The sequence below is a fragment of the Centrocercus urophasianus genome, unplaced genomic scaffold (genome assembly GCF_019232065.1).
Source record: "Centrocercus urophasianus isolate 14NV4802_14NV808 unplaced genomic scaffold, USGS_Curo_1.0 seq_11, whole genome shotgun sequence".
Taxonomy (NCBI): Eukaryota; Metazoa; Chordata; class Aves; order Galliformes; family Phasianidae; genus Centrocercus; species Centrocercus urophasianus.
Window position 1 is genome coordinate 1,384,437 of NW_024884253.1, and position 20,667 is coordinate 1,405,103.

Consider the following 20,667-nt stretch of genomic DNA (forward strand, 5'->3'; position numbering starts at 1 on the left):
TACTTTCTGGTTTTGTGCATTACCCGCCGCTCTTCCGTTTTTTTTTTTTTCTTATTCAGAGAGATGTAAAGCAACTAAAAGACGTAAAACAAAACTGCTTTTATTATTTTTTTGTTGTACAACACTGTCTGGTCCCCTGTAAGGGAGGACTAAAGAAGATCAAAGCAAGAGCAAATTGAAATCTCCAGGTGTCTAACAGTCATTTCAGCTTCTCCGTGTGGTCCTTTGCATGACTGGAGTGTCTGCATTCAGGCTGGGAAACCATTCTGTCATTTCAGTAGTTTTCTCTAATCATTTTGATTTTTTAGGCAAAACCACCATGGAGACACCCAGCTCTGCACCTAAAGGCTGCCACGCTGCAGTGGAATGACAGAAGGGTCAGTTTGGGCAGCATTTTATAGAAAAGAAAGAAAAATACTAACAAAACATTCCTTTGGTGTCATTTCTTTTAACAAATCTCAATTTTCTGGCCCTACTACTTCTGCGTAAGAAAATAAGAAAATGAACAGGAACTTCTTGTTCATGCGTTACCACCAACTAGTGGGTAGCTTCTGTGTTCAGAATCTACCTACTCACATGATGTCTGAATCTATGTCTATTATTCCCCTTAAGCTCCAGGAATGTTCCTACATATCTAAATTCAGCTCAGAATTTGCTGTGATTTGTGTAGTGATTAATGGGAGGTCTGAGCTTATTTTGTGCTGCCAGCATCATAATCTGTTTTGCTGGGGATTCTCTTCTGGGATTAAAACTCCACAAAAAAAAAAAAAAAAAAAAAAAAAAAAAAAAAAAAAAAAAAAAAAAGCCCCATTGCGTCAGAAGCACTTCCCAGGGGTACAAATGCCTTTTCTGACATGATTAACTGAGGAAAGTTGCAATTATAAATAGATATACATGAGTCTGGTAGGAGCTAAGAAGTTATACTGCAAAGGTATGCTCAAAATCCATTTTTACTCTAACTGACAGACAGTTTCTTTCATTTGTTTCACAGTTATGGCCGTGACGTTTCTTGGATAGTCCCCATAACTCAATGAAGCTCCTAGGGCCAGGTTCTTTGATAGTGTAAATTAAAATCCATGCCCACTTTGCATTTGAAAATGAAGTTGATGTCTTCACACCAAAATATTGCATGCTGCATTGCAAATTGCCTTACAGTTTAAGATGAACTACAACTTATTCAGTTGCTGTTACACCCACTTTCATGTGGTGTGAAATGCAGCAGATTTCAGGATATTTCATTTTAGAGGACTGAATCTTAATGAGAGTATCTGTTAACCTCTAGAGTCCCATCTGTACCAGACACAATATAATTCAGTACAAACTCACCCTGACAGTGATCAGGTTTCACCAAACAAATCTCTGCCTATTGTGAGGTCTAGGAGGACTTTAATCTCTCCTGAATTTTGACTCAAATACCACGACTCAGCGGAGCAAAGCAGCCTGGTGTTCCCCAGAGATCAGTGCTGGGTCCAGTCTTGTTCAACATCTCCATCAGTAGCCTGGAAGACTGGATAGAGTCCATTCTCAGCAAGTTGGCTGATGACACAAAGCTGGGAGGAGTGGCTGACACACCTGAAGGCTGTGCTGGCATTCAGCAAGACCTGGACAGAATGGAGAGTTGGGCAGAGAGGAACCTAATGTGGTTTAACAAGAGTAAGTGTAAAGTCCAGCGTGGACCTGGGGAGGAATAGCCACATGCATCAGCATAGGTTAGAGATGATCTGCTGGTAAGAAGTTCTGCAGTGAAGGACCTGGGGATCCTGGTGGGCAATAGGTTGGCCATGAGCCAGCAGTGTGCCCTAGTGGCCAAGAAAGGCTACATTAAAAAAAGCATGGCCAGGAGGTTGAGGGAAATGATCCTCCCCCTCTACTCTGCCCTGGAGAGGCCACATTTAGAATACTGTGTCCAGTTCTGAGCTCTTCATGTCAAAAAAAGACAGAGACCTCCTAGAAGGAGTCTGGTGGAGGACCAGTGAGATGATTAAGGGTCTGGAGCATCTCTTAAATGAGGAAGGTCTTAGTAACATGCATCTGTTCAATCTGGGCAAAAGAAGACTGAGAGGGAGATCTGATTAATGTTTGTACATATCTAAAGGGAGGCAGGAGGCAAGTGGATGAGGCTCTTCTCAGTGCTGAATAGCGATAGGACAAGGAGCAGCAGCCTAAAACATGAACAAAGGAAGTTCCATAAAAACATACAGACAAACTTCTTTACAGTAAAGGTGATGGAGCACTGGAACAGGTTGCCCAGAGAGGTTGTGAAGTCTCCTTCTGTAGAGATATTCAAGACCTGTCTGGATATCTACCTGTGCAACCTATTGTAGGGAGCCTGCTTTAGCAGAGGGATTGGACTCAATGATCTCGAGGTCCCTTCCTGCAATTTCGTGATTCTGTGATAAGAAGACATCTTTGCATGCTGCTTTCTGGATGATTCTGAGCCTCCAGGACTTATCAAAAGACACTCTGAACTTCCTTGAGTAGATGGCATTTCTCTAGCCTCAGTTACTTTGAAATAATTTTATCTTGTTGAAACTATGAAGTCCATCTCCCTTCCTGGGACTGCCGGTCAGCCCATGTATTTCAGATGCACATATGCTAAGTGAGCCATTGGAGTTTCTCTTCTTTCTCCGCTCACTGTGGAGGAAACATAGAGAACAAGTTCCAATATTTATAAAAATGGATCATAGACTATGGAGTATGGAGAATGGAGTATGAAAAAAGTTCAGTTAGAATGGCATGAAATAGAGTACAGAATCATAGAATAACCCAGGTTTTGGAAGGGACCTATGAGGATCGTGGAGTCCAACTTCTTGCTTCACACAGGACCACCCAAGAATCAGACCATACATCTGAGAGAATTGTCCAGCAACATACAGTCGAATAGAGTAGAAAAGAGTAGAATAGTTCAATTTGAAAGGTGTTATAAAATCAAGTCCAACTTTCTGATCGTTTCAGGGCTAACTAAAAATTTAAAACCAGATAAACCAAGTGTCCTCAGTGGAAATGCCTCTCTCTCAACATTCAGTATATTCAGTACCACATGGTCCCTTGGCACCTCTCACAGCTGAGCCCAGCACGCCCTTTGATTGCAACTACCTTGGTTTGGAATATCTGGGAGAACGACCAAAGTCCCACCTGTTCAATGCACGGCTGGAATGATTTCCGTGTCCTCCCCAAATCTGTATGGAGGGACAACTTTATATCAAGTCATTTTTGGCTGCTGTGTCTGTATTTGAAAATGCCTGCTGTCATTCATTCATGAAATGTATAGCATAAGGTACTCGAATGACAGATGAGCTCCTGTGCCCTTCTGCAAACATAAATAAGAACATCTTACAAAGTAAAAAGGATATGTAGGAGTAAAAAAAAAAAAGATGTTCATCCCATGATCAAGGTACAATTTCATCGTCTTTTTTTCCTGCTCTTTCACTTGCAGGTCACTTCTCGAAACTTTCTGGCCACCAGCTTTCATTTCAGTCGCAGAAAAATATGTACAAAAAAAACTCAATGGTCAGGGTGATGCAGTCAGGCAGAGGCTGCCCTGCCAACTTGCTATTTCTGTCTGGATCCTTTTAAACTTGTGGATGGCTCTGCAAGACTTATTTACACTTATTTACTAGACTCCATCTGACAGAAAACACAGCAGCTTTCCTCCTCTCCTCTCTGTCACCCTGCAGAAGGTCTCATGCAGACAGCACCACAGGGCCCACTGAATGGCAGAAAATGTGATGGGAATGGGTGTGAATCCTTACTGCTGGAGGAACAGAAGAGAAAAAGAAGCAATATATGTTCAAGGAAAAAATACATTTTCAAGGAGAGATGTGTGAGAGACCCTTGCAAACTCAAATGAGGATAGCAAAGCTTCACACTAAACACACACATCACTCTCTTCTGATTTGGGATTTTTCTGAGTGGAGGATAGCATATTTTGAGGTGGAACAGATCAGCTGTTTAGCAGCATAGAGCAATGCCAAGAAAACAAATCCAAGAAGGTAAGAGAAGTTCTGCATGAAAAAGAGATGGCTGGAAAAGCAAGTGGGTAGGATACAACTTCTCATTTGAGTGCAGGAATGCCATGAATACAATAAAGCAGATCACATGCTTCAATGAACTCAAGGATGGGCTGAGCACCTTGATGCCTCACAGGCATTCTGCTGTAGAAATAAGAGAAAGATGGTGAACCATTGGACAGATCCTAGAACAGCACTCTAAAACTTTGGGGTTTCTTTTAGAGGAATTCCTCACATGTGACTTCTTTTCCAACCTAAGCCATTCTGTGGATGACTTCATGCACGTTAATCAATATGCTTTTATGCAAGATCAAATGAATCACAGATTCATTAAAGCTGAAAAAGACCTCAAAGATCACCTAGTCCAACCACCACCTACCACCAATATTGCTCACTAAACCATGTTCTTATGTACTACATCTACCCTTTCCTTAAACATCTCAAAGGATGATGATTCCACCACCTCCCTGGGCATCATGTTTCAGTGTGTTGCAACTCTTTCTGAGAAGAAATTCTTCCTAATATCCAATCTGAACCTTTCCGATGCAAATTAAGGCCATTACCTCTCATCCTATCACTGTTAACTGGGAGAAGAGGCCGATCCCTACCTTGCAAACCTCCTTTCAGGTAGTTGTAGAGAGTGATAATGTCTTCCTCAAGCCTCAACTTAGCCAGACTAAACCATTCCAATTCTCTCAGCTACTCCTCATACAATTCCCTCAGCCACTCCTCATATGTTCTTACATTCCATAGCAAAGACTTTATGCTTCTTTTGGCTGTGAGGACAAAATTAAATGGGCACAATCCAAGCAAAACAATAGAGAAAAAAGCAATGTGTAATTTCATTATGTTTGCAACAGCCATAAAGATATCCACAGTTCACCAACAGATTTCCTTACCATAATTTCTTAGGTCTTCTTAAAAGGAAAAAATCTCCTACTACATAAATATCTCCTGTAAGGACTTTCAGTCTCCTTGCTATTTCCAGTGTAAATCCATGGAAAATATAACCAAGGTGAAGGCAAATCACACGAAGGCTACTAAAGGTCTTCTGAAGAGTTATTCTCTCTTTCTAAGATCACTTTAAATTCAATCCAAGGGTGAAGTAGATCTGCAGAGCACAGAAATACAGTTTCAGCAGGCACTTTTCCAACATAGGCCATATTGCCATACCCCAAAAGTAGCATTTAAACGTGGGGAAAGTGTTCGGCATATAGATTTCACAGATACAAACCACACCCACAACTTACCTTCAATTAAATGTTAATTAGCTACAAAACACAGCAGCCCTCCTGCTATTCAGAAACAGACAGTAATGAAACACCTGAGAACCATAAGATTTATGCACACAAATGCACTTAGTGATCCTCACTGGTGCTTATGTTTGCACAGAATAAAATGACTACCATGCTGCTGATCGTGGTCCCAATTTCTGATTGAATATCTCCTTCAGTGATGCAAGAACAAAGTAATTCATAGCTAAAATACAACTGTTTTCCTCCAAGCTGTTTTTTTAATTCCATCCCAGAGGTTGATCAAGCTAAAATTTAAAGACATATCTAGATTCTTTGCTGCCCACTTAAAGTGATTTCTCTAGCCAACTACAGAGCTACCTGTAATCTTGAAAATATCAAAACTACTATTGTGATTTCCTTCTATTTTCCTCCCCCTTGTTCCTTGATACTCCCGATCACTGGAATTTCAGCCAAAAGTGGTACTTCTCTGTATTTGAAAAACATGATTATTTTATATGTTTTGGAAGCTCTGGTGCAGTTTTTGAAATTGCAAATACATTCTTACCCTCATAGTACATTGCAAAACAGTGGCTGGTGGATTTTGGAACAACTCCATAACAGTATGCAACACCACATCACTCCTACAATACAGTGATAATTTAACCAACACAGAGAATGCTGAAGAGGATTGAAAATCAATCATCTGCACCACTTATTCACTGCAACAGACCTGGCATGGCTTTTGCCCTTTAAAAACGACCAGTGTCCCATGAAGGTTATTCTTTGCATGAGGTGCTTCTTCTAGGAGACTTTGTGACAGCAGAATGTGAACAGTAAGGAGGTACCTATGCTCTTCTGATCTGAATCCATTTGGCCAAGCTGTATGAGTTCATGTACATGTTACAGGTCACATTCCTGGGCAGATCTCTAAGGGCAGCAGACGATGGATTAACTTTGAAAATACCTCTGTACAAAATTTTAGTAACTAATAACTAATGGAAGATGCACTGGCCGGAGTGATTATGAAGATATAGAAATCACTGGAAAAAAGAAATAAATAAAATGCCCAATTTTTCTGGAAGTATTTCTATAGTGTAACCAACTGCAAAGAGAGACGCAAAATAATTTTGCCAGTAATGGATAACATTTATCATATTCACAAATTCACCGAGCCATTCTACACACCTGAGCCAGCTAACACTGTAGGGGATGGGGAAGTCACACTAAAGGCATACATATGGCAGTAAATCTGGAATAGCTAAACACCATGATAAAGTCACAGTAATAATTCAGAATGCTTCTAGCAGAATTTGGGGCTATGTCTTCCCAGTTGCTCTACAAAGAACATCAAGGTAGGGAGTTAAAAGCATCTTACAAGTGATCATTTACACACAAAACCATTATTGCATACTGCTTGCTCATGTCCAGGACCTATCTTGAGGTCCATCCGCTAGGACCACCAAGTCCTTCTCCACAGGCTGCTCTCAATGAGTTCTTTTCCCAGTCTGTTCACATCCCTGGGATTGCCCCAACCACGCGCTTGGCCTTGTTGAACTTTATTAGGTTCACATGGGCTCACTTTTCAAACCTGTTCAGGTCCTTCTGGATGGCTTCCCTTCCTTCTACTTTGTCAGCTGCACCTCTCAGCAAGATGTCATCAGCAAAATTTGAGGATATACTTGAACCCACTATCTACGTAATTGATAAAGATGTTGGAGAGCATTGGTTCCAAGACAGACCCTTGAGGGACATCACTTGTGACCAACCTCTACCTGAATATAGATAAATCAGCCATAGCCCTCTGGATCCATCCAACTAATTCTTTATCTACCAAATAGTCCAGCTTTCAAATCCATATCTCTCCAATTTAGAGGTAAGGATGTGTTGTGAGACCATGTCAAAGGCCTTGCAGAAGCCCAGGGAGATGGCATCAGTTGCTCTTCCTTTGTCCATTGTTGCAGTTACTCCTTCATAGAAAGTCACCATATGGGTCAGACATGATCTACTCTTTGTGAAGACATGCTGGCTGTCCATCACCTCCTCATCTGCTGGTTCTAAAAATTAGGTATCTATGGTAAGGTAGATTCCTGCAGCAGTCAGAATGGGACAGATAGTCGCTTCCAGACACCGCTTCTGAGAACTGGTGCAAATAGAGTCATGAATAATCCATACAGAATGGAGAGGACAAAAGGAAGTGGCTTTTAAAGAATACAGGTGGAAATCCATTCCCCAGAAAGAGACCACATATTGCAAGTGAACAAGTAATTCTACCCTCTTACCCTCTTCCAAGCTGGTTTTCTCTCTCTCTCTTTTTTTTTTTTTTTTTTTTTTTTTGATAGTTTCCAAACTTACTTTTGTTGGGAAAAGGCTATGTTAGCTCACTAGCTGCCTGCCCACATGGTTGAATGCCTGCTTATTTGCCTTCTCCTCCCACTCGTGGAATGGCTCTTGCTGTCCAGCTGCCTGCCTGCAGGCAAAACTATAAGGTCATGGGGGCTGATTAGCAAGGACCATCACTTTAGTTTTTCCTGACAGACAAATCACAGTTTTGGTGCAAAAAAACCCAAAACATAATAAATAGTCCCAGAAAAATATCAACGTTGCAAAAAAAAACGCAAAACTTTTTCACTTAGAAAATCAAATTATCTAAGTTTTTCTGATGACTATGTGAATTGAATGCTCCTGTGGACAGAAATGATTGTAAGACTTGCTGAGATTGGATTTAGAGACAAGTTATGCAGGAGTCATATCTGAATACAGGCAACTGTGTGACTGTATATTCAGTCCTACTGTCAGTGGTGTCAACTGTGTCTTCCTACTTTTTGGCACATCTTATGAGAATATTTATGTTTAAAGATTCTCATGCTGTGGTCTTGAATATGTCTGATCCACTGGAACATATTAGGAATTCTGTATCATATTCATGGAAATACAGTGAAAAAGGAAGTATATCTCATAAGTGTTGATGCTCTGATGGTAAGCTCTGTGGTGCTGCTAGAGCAATATCAGTATGTGGCACAGACCTGCTGATTTGAAAAGTGACCATGCAGTAAACAGTAAAAAGTCTCTCCTTCTGCCTTCTCAATCCTACACAATGTTTCCTTGAGAGATTTGATATTTTGCTAGTGAATGTGATGATATCTAAAACTAGAGAAAGAAGATACTGTTGAAGGTGAATGTTCCTCAGATGCCACCTATGTCTTCATATTCCTTGCATTCTCAGAATCATATAGAATGATAAAGTCATTACAGTTGGAAAAGACCTCTAAGATCATGAAGTCCAACCGTCAACCCATCACCACTAATCCCACTAAATCATATTCCTCAGTTCTACATCTCCACATTTCTTGAACATCTCCAGAGACTGTGACTCCACCACTTCCCTGCATAACCTGTTCCACTTCTCCCCCTGCCTGTAGGTGAAACATTCATATAAAGCAATGAAGAGAGAGATCACTATCTACTAATCTGAAGAGCTAACTAGGAGCAACAAAAACAATAAAATATTTGTAGTGCTCACTTCAAAATGGGAGACAACTTTAGTTCCTTTGAAAGATCACCAGATGATTCTCGTATCTGGGAATTTTCTCATAGGTTGTGGCCAAAAGAAATCTGAAGTGAGGAGGAAGGCACCTAAAATAAACTAATACTTTGAAAGTTCAATGTGCACAAGGTCTGAAAGGATGAAGACATCTATGACTGAGGGGCTCAGCTTGAAGCCTTTCTGGAGATTGATGGAAGCAATCTTCTTTAACATATGAGAAAAGTACTTGGATTTGATCAGTGGCAACTTAGAAATCTCCAAACTGAATCAAACTCTTGCTGTCTTCTTGATTTTCAACTCCTCCTCCCCTTTCTGATTCCCATGAGAAGCCCAGTGGTAGAAAATAAGGTAGAGCTTAAACTGTTGCTGGTATAGCTTATCTTTACTCCATGGACGTGGGGAAAAGCTGACCTGAATTGCCCTCATGAGATTGAGTCACACAAATGGAGGCGAACAAAGAGGAGGTGAAGGCTCAGGCAGTCTGCTGCAATTTACACCCTCAGAGGAAGGAAAAGGCTTGACGAAGGGGATGAGAGGTTATTACTACTCACAGCTTTCTGTACACTCCTGCCAGATACATCTATTTCTTCACCTCACTGAACTGCATCATTTAGAAACCCTTCAATTCAGTGGTCTTATATTCCATATGGGATGTAATTTAGCATTTGACTTCCATTAACTTCAAGGGAAGTACACAAATTGTGCTAGCAGAGATCTGGCCTTCAATAGTCCATTAAACCCAGTAACCCAAGTAAGAAACTACTCAGCCTGCCTTGACTACACTCCTTCCTCTCTACCCTTCTTTTACACAGCATCATCTCCACTTTACTGGAGTTGTGCTGGACTTATGCTGTCATGGCAAAGAATTAGTATTCAGCTCTTCATCTGAAAAGTAAGATTTGTTTTCTCTTATGCTTTTCTTTCCTTAGAAGGTCCAATACAACCCTGCCATCCTGGGTGGCTGCCACTGAACTAGAGATGAAACATAAACAATTAGGGAATGGAATAAGCAAGGGAAAACTAGCCAACCTGCAGAGGATCAGAGAGATCATTTCTCACACAAGCATCTATGGAAATGAGGAGTAATGAGCTGAGCCCTCCTCACCAGCTTTTCATAATACAAAGCATTGGGCAGCCAGTCAGGTGGAGAAACAAAAACAAACTCCTTCTTTCTTCTTCTCTTTCATTTTTAGCCAGAAAGTACATTCAGTTCAGGAAGAGGAAATCTGTCATGTTGGTTATATTCTCCTTAACCCAGCAACACTCTCAAAAGGACAGCTACTCCAAATGGGTCACTTTTTCCATCAACCACAGGGTGAGCACAGCAGTATCTGAATAACAGCATGGGGCAAAAGCCATATAGTACAAGGATGAGGCGAAACCTTGCACAGAAATGAAGCTGTGAGAGAAATGAAAGAAGTTAGCTGTAATTTTCTAGGAGTCTGCAGTCACATCAGAGCAATAAGGCCATGAGTCCACAACTCTGTGCTGTGTCTTTGTTGTATTTGTAACACTGGTCACATCTGCGCTATAAGATAGTTCAGATTAGGGTCACATTTATGTTCAGTCAGTCTGTGAGGGTGGCAGAGGAGTTAGATCAGAAACCCAAATCAGCCTGCATAAGAGTATACCCACGTAATGGTCACCACTGCACATGAGGTAATTTGATCTTTGTCATGATAGCTAAGAGAAGCATATTCTTATTCCCTGGCTTATAGTATATTAACTGACTCGGCTGATCTCCCCAGGCTTCCTCTATAGTTGATGGGGAAGCACTGTAGGTGGGATTCATTTCATCTGCCTTCAGGTGCCTACCACCACCCAGATGTCTACCTCTACATTAGTGGTCTGGCTTCCTGTAATAATGGAGAACAGTAGAGTTAATGCCACAGGTAAGTACTTACCTACAGCTGGATAAATCTGAACTTGGCTCAACAAAGAGAACCTGGGATGACTTGCTCCACTCAGGTGAAGACAACTATAGAGCAGATACCTGCCCTAGGTCAGACGAGAGTAAGTTGGAGATGTCCACTCTGAGCCAACTATATCTCTCTGAAGAAGACTTAGCTGTCTCCAGTGACTCCAAAGAAGACTCTGGGTGATCAACTAGTTCTGTGCAAGTAGAAGGTAACAAGCCTAACAACACGTCACTGAAGCACGTTTTCTATTTTGAACACAACTGTGCATCAGTTTAAGATCAGAGTTCAGCCCTCTGGCATCTGATCTAACACAGTTAGTCTGTAGCACATCAACTGGGCTGAATTAACTCCTCTCGTGGAAATAGCAGTGCTACCTGAACTCTTGGGTGTCTGCCACAGAGTCTTAAAATCTTCCAGACCTACCAAACTGACAGAGGAGAGTTCTCTTCTTGAAACAATACATAATTTCTCCAACAGGACGTACACTTTATTTCAGCATGACTTAACCATTCATTACCTAATTGGATAAAAGGTAAGTAATTATAATCACAGAATCACAGAATGGCCTGGGTTGGAAGGGATCATCAAGCTCCAGCCCCCCTGCCATAGGCAGGGCCACCAACCTCCACATTCAATACTAGATCAGGCTGCCCAGGACCCCATCCAACCTGGTCTTGAGCATTTCCAGTGATGGGGCATCCACAGTCTCTCTGGCAGCCTGTTCCAGCACCTTACCACTCTCTCTGTAAAGAACTTCCCTCTGATGTCCAACCTAAATTTTCCCTCCCTCAACTTAAAACCATTTCCCCTTGTCCTGCTGTTATCTATTCTTTCAAAGAGTTGACTCCCCTCCTGTTTATAGGCTCCCTTTAGGTACCGAGTACAAAATTAAAATCTGTGAAATTTGAAGTCAAATATGAATCTTAAGTTATCCTGGGATTAGATCTCCTGAGTTTGAAAGGATGGTATAAACACGCAGCCTTTATTTACAAGAACTTCACAGTAATGTCCAGTGAGCAACACGTGGATTCATGCTTACAAGCTGCCTGGCAGATACTTATGTACCTCCCACAAAAACCCTCTAATTAAATGTTAATTAAATGCAACACATTAGGCTTAGCAGACACTCTGCTGCTGAGTTATATACGTAGAGTGCAGACACTCTAATGAAATACTTGACTTTGATTTACGAACATGAATGCAGCTAGAACGGAGTTGCGCGCTGGTATCTAATTTTGCGCAAAACAAAGGAGGCTGCCGTGTGTCTGCTAATGGCTCCAGCTTTTTAATGAATACTTCCCGTGATTATGTAATTACACAGTAACTTGCAGGCAGGAAAGCGACACGCGCAGAGAAATGCCTTGAATGAAGGGAACCTCCTCTCCTGGCAGTGGAAAAAAGATTCTGTAAGCTCTCCAGCAGCAAACGCCCTTCGTCCACTGCCGCAATCTCATTTCAGTTCCGACTGCTTTTGCTGCCATCACAAGACCTATATTTAATCTAAAGAGAAAGAAATAGTTGTGATGGCCTGCATTATGTCATACCAGTTACAGTCAAGATGATGAAGAGCCACAGGTGAAAATCATCAAGAGAAAATTAGAGGTGTCATACTTCAAGAATGAACCCATTTATGCAGATGACTCCTGATAGAGCTTCTCAATGCCATATTCACTCATTACACATACAAAATCATTAACACATCATTAACCTTTATTCATCTTGAAAGTAAGGGAATACACCTAATTCTGGCCCAAGAGTAGAGTAATTGAGATCGTCTACTCTGTTTTTTCCAAAGTTTGACCCCTTTAGACTTCTAGCACAGAATATTATCATAAAAGAAACTCTGGAGTATATCCCAGGCATTATGTAGCCTGCTGCATGGAACAATTCTGAAACTCTACAGCATGTATTATATTATTCATCTCCTTCTGGTCTTTTCTATGAAATTTTATTTTAGTATCTGGAAAGAAAGATAGATCCTGTAGTGCTATGTCTTACAACTCCTAAATGATAATCTAACATAGAGTATGCAACCTTGTGGTATCCACTATCACAACAAAATGTATCAGCAGAGCAACAGACTTTTTTTTTCATATTTCCCATAAAAATCCCTCCAAAGCTCTGAGGCTAATGTCAGGTATACATTTGCCAGGGCCACTCCAGGTTCTCTCCAAGGACTGTTGCTATTCCTGTGCAATGAACCATCCAACAAAAATGCCCCATGCTAAATCTCTGAGGCTTCTTTCACAGGAATAGCAAGCCCAGGTAGAGTTTGTGCTACTGCACTGCTGTCAGAATCTGCACTGGCACATTTAATCTTAGCTCAGGTGACTTCTCCTTACACTGTGGCAATTCACTTTTTCAAGCATAAATCTTTTTCTCTCTAAAAATATACAGCTTATTCCTCACGATGGAGAAGAGGACTGTTCTTCAAGCAAGCCCTACCAGAAAAATGTGAAAATAGCTGAAGTTGTAGGAGGCTGAAGTCACTCATGTTGTCATGGTACTTTGAGAGCCTGAGGATGGAAGACGTGGCTGAAACGCACATTACTGTCTCAGGGACCAAGAGGAGAGATCAGATGAAATAATGATAAGGAGAGGCAAAATAAATGAGTTTCTTGCCTCCCTGAGGGTAGGCTGTGCTTATTTTATGAATGTGAGAACCTATTCTTGGCCTTACACAGGCATCTGTGAAAAATGTGTCACTGCTGCATCTCTCTATGTGTATCCTGTCAAAAAGAGTGAGCGTGGGGAAATTTAGTACACCTGACAGATTCTGCAGGAAGGCTTGTGGATCCAACCATGTCTTTCTGGAGGGCTCTACGTACACTGTGGATAACTAAAGAGCCAGCAAGGTCAGAGACTGCCTTGGAAGTAGTCCTAGAAAACCATCCAGGCGCACTAAATAAAACAGAAGCCAGTAAGCATCTAGGGGGAAGTGATCTTAATGTATTCAGATCAGAGATGTCACCAGCAGAAGGCTCAAGCAGCAATGCTTGGAACATAAGATCATAGGAAGCTTTACCTTAAATAGAGGTCCTTACCTGTGAGTTAAAAATACTGGTAATGAAAACACATAATTCTTCTTAATATTGTTGAGTGGGAGAGGGAGTCTTCCTTTGGAAATCTCCTGAAGACATTTCATGAGAAGGTGGGAAAATGCAAACTGATAAATACTGTATTAACAATACTCTAACAACTTCTTCATGGACATACAGAAAGCTTATTAATTATCACGGAGTTGTGAGGCAACAGCTCACAAATTTTGCCCAGTTAGCTAGCGATCAATCCACTCAATACCAATAGAGATAAGCTAGTATTTTTATGGTGTCAGGAGACCTGTTGTAGACATCTCCTCCAGGATGAGAAGATTCACATCAACTAGTGCCTATACCTCTGCACTGTAAACAAATACCTGTAAACACAATACCTGTAAGCAACCCACTTTCCTTTTGTCAGGATTGGAGACAATGTAAAAGATTTGTAACCTCAATGGAAACCATACCCAAGTTTTGTCTCCAGAAGAAGTTTAGCACCTAGGGGCTCGTTCTCTCTAAAGACACCTTTATTGGTTATAGTCATCCAGGAGTGGAACACAGCATTGAATACCATTCATGAGCTTCATAGGCCAGTTAACATATTTAACTGGTAATTTAGACAGTTGAGAAAGCTCTTATCTCCAGCTGCCCATTGTGGGTTTACCTCTTCCCCAGCCACAGATAATAAAAGGCAGAATGAGTGAGGGTGAAATACTGTTTAATAACTATAACTATTCCGAAGTCACACCTTTTTCAAACTGTTCCTTGATTTTTGTGACTTAAGAACTGAATATTAAACAACTGCGTGAGTCAAGGTCACTTTTTTTCCGCTTGAAATGAATAATTCTTCTTTCCTTCTCTAAAGGGAGTGACTTCTTTAACTTCCATTCCTCCCTCACCCCTCACCCCTCTCACATTCAATCACAACATGCTTACATCAGATTTTCCTTACGTAGATTTCCAGATAGGGAAATCAGAATCAGCAGCTTAAAAAGCCAATTGGTCCACCTACTGCTCAGACTAATCTATTGTTAAGATAGAAAGAACTGAAAGAAGCAATAAAGGGTCGTACCAGCTAAATTAACCCCAGTCAGGTTAAAATGCTAAACTGAAGTATAAAAATAAAGCTGCTCATCACCTACGTTGAACTAGCAGATATGCTAACAACTCAGTGGACACCCAAGACTTCAGACTAGATAATTCGAAGTTATTCTCCATTTCACAGCAACAGTAGGAAGTCAAATTTACAGATATTGTGTCCAAGGGTGATAAATAGAGGATAAGGCTACCAATGTTGTTATGAAAGTACAAAAAATGTATTCTCTCTAGTATTTTACAGTCTATGATACAGTGATCTTCCTCAAAACAGTAAAAAGGAATTCATCAATTACCAAGTTCAAAACACTGTATAAAGAGAAAATCTCTGTTTTCATCAACATGAGAAATGCTGAAGCCTAGTTTCCTGTGAAACCAGAACTCATGGTGCATAAAATGCTTCTGGTAAAACTGTAGTCAGAAGGTTTTGATGTCAGAAGCACAGCTTCTGAATGCCTAGTTTGTGGGAAAATATTTAACTGGAATTCATGCACCATTAGACACCAGGCTGAAGCACGATAAAAAATGTAGTCCATTGAAACCTAGTGCGTTCCCTAGCCTTTCCAGAAGTGGAACCCCTTGTTATGCTGATCTTCTCTACCGGAAAGTTCATCCACTGTACTTTTATCAGATTTGTCTTTAGTTGGAAAATGAACTCAAAAGTCACAAGAAACGAACTACTGACCATCTTAACAAAAGTCTGCACCCTTAGATGACTAAGTCTAGCTATGCAGAACCCATCATAGAATCAGAGAATTATAGAATGGCCTGGGTTGAAAAGGACCACAATGATCATGTAGTTTCAACCCTCCTGCTACGTGCAGGGCCGCCAACCATGAGACCAGGCTGCCCAGAGCCACATCCAGCCTGGCCTTGAATGCCTCCAGGGATGGGGCATCCACAGCCTCCTTGGGCAACCTGTTCCAGTGTGTCACCACCCTCTGAGTGAAAAACTTCCTCCTAATATCTAACCTAAACCTCCCGTCTCAGTTTAAAACCATTCTCCCTTCTCCTATCACTATCGACTTGTAAACAGCCATTCCCCCTCCTGTTCATATGCTCCTTCCAAGTACTGGAAGACCACAATGAGGTCTCCCTGAAGCCTTCTCTTTTCCAGGCCAAACAAGCCCAGTTCCCTCAATCTTTCTTCATAGCAGAGGTGCTCCAGCCCTCTGATCATCTCAGTGCCCTCCTCTGGACCCACTCCAAGAGCTCCACATCTTTCCTGTACTGGGGACCCCAGGCCTAGACGCAGTGCTGCAGATGGGGCCTCACAAGAGCTGAGCAGAGGGGGACAATCACCTCCCTCTCCCTGCTGTCCGTCCCTTTTTTCATGCAGCCCGGAACACAGTTGGCCTTCAGGGCTGCAAGCACACACTGCTGGCTCATGTCCAGCTTCTCGTCCACCAAAACCCTCAAGTCCTTCTCTGCAGGGCTGTTCTCAAGGATATCTTCTTCCAATTTATATAAATACCTGGGATTGCCCCCACCCAAGTGCAGCACCCTGCACTTGGCCTTATTGAACCTCAGTAAGTTTCCCTGGGCCCACTTCTCCAGTCTGTCCATATCCCTCTGGATGGCTGCTCTTCCTTCCAGTGTACCGACTGTACCACTCAACTTGGTGTCATCTGCAGACTTGCTGAGGATGCACTCAGTGTCATCATCTATGTCACTGATGAAGATGCTGAAGAGCACCGGTCCCAAGACTAACCCCTGAGGGACATCGCTTGTGACCAGCCTCCACCCTGACACAAAACCATTGATCCCAACACTCTGGCTGCATCCAGCCAATTCCTAATCCATCAAACAGTCCATCCTTCAAATCCATACCTCCCCAATTTAGAGAGAAGGATGTGGTGAGGGATCACGTCAAAGGCTTTGCAGAAGTCCAGATATGACATCTCCGTAATGATATTTGTGAGAGTAAAGGAGGTAGCCAGTGAGGAGGAAAATGGCCGCACTGATTTCCAGAAAAGGGACAGGGTGAAGGCAACAGAGCATAACAGGAAAGTCTGTGTTAGGCAGCTCTGTGTGAGGTGGTTTGCTAACACTGGGCAATTGATTTTGTCAGCCTTTCTCTGTCATGCAACTGTATGGAATGAAATTCACACTGAAGAAATAAAATAAGTTCCCAAAAATCATAAGGGAGAAAAAAAAAATTCTGGGATGGAAATAATTTCACACACAGCATAACTATTCAAAAAATAGAAATAAAAATCACAAAGAAGACATGTAATGACAAGAAAGACATGGGAATTTCTGTGGGTGTTAACATTTTCTTTTTTTTTTCCTTTTAAGGGAGTAACTGGTGGCCAGCTCTAACAATAGCACAATGAATCTTTCATGCTGCCCACAATCAATTATGTCCAGGAGCTGGGTGTGGTGTGACCAATTTAATAACAGTGGTGTCAGATAGCTGCAGACAACCCATGATTAGGCTTTACTTCATCACACCTACCTAAGAAGTGGGCATCCACTATGCTAGTTGGTCTTGGCTCCTTCCTTGCTCAGCAGAACAAGATCAGCACCTATAGACGTGATTCATCTTCCTCGCCCCCAACTTCTGATCCCACCTATCTTTTTGATGAGATGAATCACTCTCTGGAGATATCATTCAACCTCTAATAAATATTGAGGGAGCACTATGCGGCTCTTGTAAAAAATGGTATAACTCCGATTTACCTAAATAAATCCAGCCAACCTGATAATTTGGGTACCATGATGACCTCTCTGCATCTGAAGAATTCATTTTATGGATTCACGATGTGGAGATTGCTCCATCATCATACTTTTCCAGATGACAGGAGGATCTTCCATCTCCAGTATATGGCTCAGATTCCTTGATATTATAACATCTCACTGCAAGAAAGATATTGAGGCCCTGGAGTGGGTTCAAAGAAGGGCAACAAAGCTGGTGAGGGGTCTGGAGCACAGGCCTTACAAAGAGCAGCTGAAGGAGCTGGGATTGTTCAGTCTGGAGAAGACGGGGCTCAGGGGAGACCTTATTGCTCCCTATAACTGCCTGAAGGGAGGTTGTAGTGAGCTGGGTGTCAGCCTCTTCTCTCGTGTAACTAGTGATAGAACTAGAGGGAATGGCTTCAAGCTGCGCCAGGGGAGATCTAGGCTGGATGCTAGGAAATACTACTTCTCTGAAAGAGTGGTGAGACACTGGAATGGCTGCCCAAGGAGGTGGTGGAGTCACCAACCCCGGAGGTGTTCAAGGACTGTTTGGATGTTGTGTTGAGGCATATGGTTTAGTGAGAACTATTGGTGATGGGTGGATGTTTGGACTGGGTGATCTTGTGGGTCTTTTCCAACTTTGGTGATTCTATGATTCTATGATTCTGTGATTGCTAAGATATCATTTAGAGCTATAAAAAGGCAAAGGCCTATGAGATATTAGAAAGCGAAAGTGAAAGGGTTGCTTGTTTTTCCAGTGGTCATTGGTGTGTGCTGCGTGGCTGTCAAGTTTTGGGGTATGAGAGGAGCCACAAAAAGCTTCAGAGACTCTTCTTTGCTGCAAATTGCACATACAGCTGCACGAGTAACTTTCATGCAAATGATCTTGAAGAAAGTATTAATAATTTGATAATTTGCATATACTGCTGAGCATGCTGTCAGTTCAAACAAGAGATTTTGTCCAGAGCTCTTCATCAGCAAACAGAGCTATGGAACAAGCTCCACAACAAACTCTCACATTAAAAATCACAACCTGACGCTTGAAAATGTTGGCAACAATTTGACTTCTATGCAAGGTGTTTTGAATGCCAGATTGGAATGAGTGGCACTGGGACTTGGGCACTGTAAATACATCACTTGGTATTCAGAGATTAATTTCACTCTATATTAACCTTTTCTCTCTTAATGATAATGATTCCTTATGTGCTGCAGCATTTCCTAAACATTAGGCAAGAAGATTTCCTGATTTTGAGAATCTGAGCATGACAAATACATTCCAGTTGTGCTTCCCTTAAGACCCACTAAAATCCAAAGTTGTTTTCGGAACTGGGAGCACAAAAGAGTGCAAAACACCATACTAGACTTGTCCATACCATTTAGGTATTTAACTGTGTGCTATCTCTCCCTGCAATGATAATTCCTTCTAGGTGATTTAGAAACTTCTGAAAATGCTAACAAAAATAATCACAGAAATAAAACAAAACAAAACAAAACAAAACAACTGTGTAGTCATAGTTTTCTTCTCCCTTCCTAGTATTACTTTCCCTCTGGTGATTACATTTATTGTGGGCATAGAAAGGACAGTCTAAAATATGAAATATGTGCTTTGTATGCTAGAAGGGCTAATTTCTCAAAGCTGAGAAAAATTTTGAGAGAAATTGACATAAGTGTAGACAGGAAATTGTGAATAAAAATTGAGTCCTTTTGGAATAATTTATTAGATGGCCAAAAGCCAAGCATCCGCAATCAAGGCAGAAGATAACTTTGACTAAAAAGCTATTATGGTTTTCTGACAAAGTGAAAACATCAAGTAGAAATATCTATATATAGGCATGTTATCTTCATGTTGGTGTGAATTTATTATATCTAATTTCTTCCTTACCTCTTCTGTGTACACATGCATTTTTCATGCATATGAAAAAGTACGCATTTATGTACACTTTTCAATGCATTTAGTGTATTTCATTTCTTATGACTCTCAGAACACAGAAGACAAGCATAAACAGGTGATTAAAGTTTTAAGAAATAAAAGGTAAGGTAGAGAAATCCCAAGCTGGCAGGACTTCAGGATTGTGGAAAGATCATATTTTTTTTTTAATCTTACAGTAAGATTACAACAAGGAATGGTAAAAGCCAAGAATCTGAACATCTCTTTATAATATCACTATAGAAGAAGGAAAAGCACTGAACAAACAATTCTATTCTTTAACAGGAAATGCAATAACCTTGTAACGATGACAAAGCATTGCACACTTCCCTGGTAACTGAAGGGAATGGTGAATAGGCATTTTTGATTCACCTAGTCTGGTTACTGGTATTCAAATCCAAAAGAGAGTTTCTGAGATTTCCAATCTTGGAAGTCAATGTTAAGTTTTAATACAACTTTGAATCAAAGATATTTCAGAATGTTCAGTAGGAGTTGCTGCTACTCTCAAGATGTAAAAAGGCAACCCTACATCTATGCACTTCATAACCTGACACAAGTCCCATACAAAGCATTAATTAGTAAATAATGGAACAGGCATGTAACTTATAGAAATTAACATGGTTTTGATGGAAAGATGCAATGCAAATAACTCAGTCTAATTTTACTCTTTCAGGGCATTTGCTAGCAGAGATTTGGAAGACATTACATACATTTTAAAAGAATTTGACTTAGTCATCACAGAACCACGAAATCATTGATTTTGGAAGGAACTTCCCAAGATCATCTAGTCCTACCACCCACTCCAATAGAGTAAGCTAGAGCTAAACTAGGTTACCCAGGATCATCTCCCATCAGATTTTGAATATCTCCGTTGATGCCAATGAAATAAAGCTGAGAGGAGTGGCTGACATACCAGACGGCTGTGCTGCCATTCAGCAAGACCTGGAGAGACTGGGAGTTGGCCAGATATGAATCTGAGGAAGTTTAACAAAGACAAGTATAGAGTGCTATCTCTGGGGAGGTATAACTGCATGTATCTGTACAGATTAGGAGCTGACCTGTTGGAAAGGATCTCTGTGGAGAAGGACCTGGGTGTCTGGTGGACAACAGATCAATCATGAGCCAGCAGTGTGCCCTTGTGTCCAAGAAGACCAATGGTATCCTGGGGTACATTAAAAAGAGTATGGCCAGCAGGCCAACAGAAGCGATCCTCTCTCTCT